The 4526-nt window shown below is 47.1% G+C and overlaps 1 pseudogene; it reads right to left on the reverse strand.

Annotated features, from left to right (window-relative positions):
• Positions 1–1369: 1369 nt before the first annotated feature.
• On the reverse strand, positions 1370–4243 carry Sec24c-ps2 (SEC24 homolog C, COPII coat complex component, pseudogene 2; annotated as a pseudogene).
• Between the last annotated feature and the right edge of the window lie 283 nt (positions 4244–4526).

The following is a 4526-nucleotide window of genomic DNA, read 5'->3' on the forward strand; positions in this document are numbered from 1 at the left end:
ACACACACACACACACACACACACACACACACACACACACACACACACACACACATTTATTGCCCCAAGGAGTCTTTGTGCTCATATACTGTACCTACTTTGCTGCAAGCCTATTCCAATATAACGCCCATGCCATGCTCTAGCCACGTTCGTTTGAGAACGATCCAGACTCAAGAGCTGTTGAACCGTAGCTACCAGAATCTAAGAAAGTTTATTTATAACCTTACCAAGATAAGCATCAGCTCCACAAAATAATTTGCCACTTCTCCCTATGGACACCAAATATTAAAATACTCATAACTCAATAAACCACAGGCCGCTTGTCTTTAATACTAGTCTTAACTCTAACCATTCCCCTCTCTCACCTAGGTTTTTATATTATTTCATAGAAACAGCTTTTAAAGTGCTTTATTACAGAGACAACTTTTTTTTACTGGATACATCTTATTTTATTTCTTTACAAATTAAAGATGCATTGAAAAATAAACCAATGAAAAGAAATGAAAGGTCAATATTGGCCTGCCCACCATCATTCCTAGCCCTTGTCCTGCCCAGCTAATTGGAGTTGGAAGATAACTTGTCAGCCACTCACTCAATACAAAAGCCCAGTAACGTCCTGGCATGGAAGAAAGGGTTCCTGCCATCTCTGCCTCCCCCCAACAACGTTTCTGGTAGGAGCTGAGTGGGATGTGGACTGGCTCTGTGAGGTATTGCAAGTTGACCATCAGGCTCTCTACAGAACCATCCAGAATTGGGGCTTTTCCATCTGGAAAGGAGGCTGCTACTTCCCCTAGGTGTTAATAGGCTTTGCAATTCAGTCTCCAGGATCATTTGTCTCTAGCTATGTGCTTCTTTCTGTCCATGAAGTGCACACCAGTCATTGCAGAGGAGAGAACACACATACAGTAGAAGTAGAGAGAAAACTAGTCATCCATCTTCAGTGACTATGACTTTGCTACTGACCACCAGGCCCCCAAAGGACCAACTCCTTTACTCTCCACCACCTACGGTCTGTACCAGCTCTTGTGCACTTGTGCATTTTATCCCTAATATAGGAAGTTGTTGATGACATGGAGCTGAATTTGCTGCCTCCTGTAATAATCCTGGGGTTCCCACTTCTTCCTGCCTGCCCCTTTCCTCTTGGAGGCTGGTCCAAAGGGTCACATTGGGCCAGGGCCTGGCTACCTCCAGATCCCCAACACCAAATCATATACAGTGAACTGAGAAACTACATACAACAGGATTACCAGGAGAAAGGGTAGAGTAAGGGGCCTGGGGCACCTTCAATTAGCAGGACATGACAGAATGGTAGGTTATTTGAGCCCAGAAACAAGGTGTCTCCTTATATCTCGCCCCCCTCCCCAAGAAGTCAACTGAGGTTTACATGACTTATAAGATATGGAACTATCCCACTTTCTCTGTCATCCTGGGGTTCTTCCTGGAAGCTGGCATGGGACCCTATGCCATTAAGCCACTTGCTTTCGCTCAGCAGCTGCCCAATCTCCTTGAGCATATGGCAGAGAAAGTCCACATAGGCTGCACCTCCACTTAGGCTCTTGGCTTCCACCGGGAAGTGCTTGAACAGCATCTCCAGCTCTTCTTCCTGTTTGACCGAGATAAGCTTCATGTATCGCATTCTCTGTGCCTGTAAGCTGTCAATGAGGCCCCGAACTTTCTTAGACAGTGGATCATCCAGAACTGGCAGAACACTCAAGTCACTGGTGATCTGAGGGAGGAGATATTGAAAAGGCTCTGGATAATACCTATTGAATGCTTGTTCCCACCAAGACAAAGAGGTTGAGCCCATTGTCCAGCAAATACATATATCACCACTGCTAAAAAGCTCTTTAGAGGCTTGAACTGCTAGTGCTTCAGTGGTACTATCAAGGGGAGACTTCATCAGTGGTAAAAACCAAAGGTAGAAGAAAACATTGGTCTCAGTCACATGCTTGGAGGAAACCAGCTGGAAAACATAGTCCTCAGTAGTTAGGGACCTCAGCTCCAGGCTGCAGAACGTCATTCTTCAACACACAGTTCAGGTAAACAGGGAGTAGCTTCATGCACTCAGGAAGAATGAACTGTCCTGCAGAAGAACCTGCATGGTACTTTCTATAACAGGCCAGGATCTGGGCACATTGGGTGATGAGACTGTCACGGACAGTCTTCACAGGACTACAGAACAGCCCTGTATGAAAACTTGGCCATGTAGTTGATGAATTTGTCAGTCTCACAGTTTCGATACAGATCAGCCACTGGATACAGTGGTTTAGGGGTTGGTTGTGAATGCGGAAGTGGTACTGCCCTGCACAGCTTGTATAAAGCAGGGCACACTGTAGTAGGGCCCCCCTCTCTTCATTGAGCTGGTCATTATGCTTGAATTCCATTCACTGCCTTGTCTCTGTCCAATCCAGCCAACTCCACATCTGTTGTATTGTACGTGTAGAAAGCTCCAATGAAATCTACAGCACGAATACCAGTACTTGTCTGAACCCGCATAACAGCATCAAAGCCAACCACCTTCTCTACATCCCGATGCAGGTCACCCAAGAATCGTCCCTGGTCATTCTCCACCTGGAAGCAGGCATGGCCTCCAGTGAGCTGAGGAACAAGAGAGAGTGTGATCACATCGACATATTGATTAGGGAAGAAGAGGTCCACGCAGCAGCCTCAGGCCACATATTCTTTGGCCGGAGTCTGATAGATATCTGTATGAGGCTGAAACAGCCTTCTTGTCTGTGTTGATCAACTTGCTATTATCTCTAGTCTTCAGCTTCCCGGGGCCTCTGCATGGGCAGGGACTGTGGAACAGAATCAGCTTTCCTGCACACTCGGCAGCCTAAGAGCTTCCATCCCAGCCTGGAGCAAATACTGTCTCTGTCTCTCTTGTATCTGCAAACATTTCTGGAATCGCATCCAATAAGCTGGTGATAACAGCTTGAGACTCATTGACATTGACTAGGAAGCCATCCAGCAGTGGCACAAACATGTCAGCCACATCAGATACAACCATCATCTGTGGCTGAGCCAAGGGGCTCTTCACATTGTAGAAGTGGAGCACTTTAATATAGGTGACAAAGCCAACCCGATTGCTGACTCTTCTGCTCCACCCTAGTAGTCTAAGAGTGACTTGAGCTCCTCACAAAGAAGCTGAACAACCAGTTCTGACGGCATTGTAGGAGATGTCAATCATAAAGATGAAGGCAGGGCTAGGGAATTTATTGTTCTTATAGTAATAAACAGTAACCAAAAATTCATAAGATCCCAGAGACAGCTAAGGATAGTCATAAACATCCACACATTTGCCAGTATGATCCCGATGGGGGAGGAGGGCATCATTGAAACAGCTGCAAAAGGAGCACTGGAAGTGCCTCCCTCCCTCTATGAATGTCATGAGAGGGCACATGTATGCTTGGCAGGGATTATAGTGCAAGGGGCCAGATTCACCATGGTCCACAACATATGGTGAAGCTTTCTCTTGGGGCAGCCTTGCCAGTGGCTTGATGACAGCTGCCAGAGGCACCTGACCCTGCTTAGTTATGTCAGATGTACAGGGGATATTGTAGGATGTGCATTGAGTGTAATGGGAACTTGCATTCCTTTGGTCTTTCACCAGGAAATTAGTGTTGACTAAAGGTGGCACCTATCCCCGTACACCAGTAACAAATTTCTCTGAACCCTGGCTGTTTCTATCATCTTCACAAACCTGAATAGGGCTGGGGATGGCAACAGGGTCCAGGTGCTTAGGAGGCAATGGCTGAGGAAGCCCAGGCTGACTGCCAAAGGTAGGCGCTCCAGGATATGGGCTCTCATAATTAGGTTGGGGGCCTTAGGCTGGTCCAAAGGAACCATTTTGCTGCAACTGATAACCTGCTTCTGAGGGGAGTACATAGGTGGTGGTGGTGGTGGTACTGGGGACAGAGCACATGGGTAGGGACACATGATTAGCCTGGCTCACTGGGAGACTGCCATTGCCCTACCCAGTGAGCAGTAGCCCAAATTGGCCTTATGTAGTCTAACCACAAGGGATCTGTGCTGGAGGTGCCCCTGAAGGAGGTGGGGCTCTCAGCACACCTTGAGGAGGTGCCTGCTGATAGCCTGGCATTGGGCCATTGTAGGCTCCATAGGGAGTAGAAGGGGCTGCAGGTCCTGGTTGCCCACCATAACTACACAGATGACACCCCAGGTAGATGGACTGGTTCTGCCCAAATGGTGGAACAGGGAGAGCTGACTGGTTGGCATTCATTATGCAAGCATCCCCAATCTGATCTCACCTGGCTCCAGATCCAAGTTCGACTTCACTCCTTGAGACAATTCTTAAATCTGACTTCTGGAATACTGAAAGCGACATACTTCTTCATCTCAAATTCACTTTATTTATAACAGCTCTTGATTTTGCATATTGGCCATGTAAGAACTGGATTCTGTGACTTGTCCCTCTCTCTCCTCAGGGCATCACCAGGGAGTAGATAGGAACTGGGAGTCCTTGTCCAGATGATTTTGCATTTAGATGTTTGGCACTTTAATGC

Source organism: Rattus norvegicus, chromosome 1 (assembly GCF_036323735.1).
Source record: "Rattus norvegicus strain BN/NHsdMcwi chromosome 1, GRCr8, whole genome shotgun sequence".
In the NCBI taxonomy this organism is placed as follows: Eukaryota; Metazoa; Chordata; class Mammalia; order Rodentia; family Muridae; genus Rattus; species Rattus norvegicus.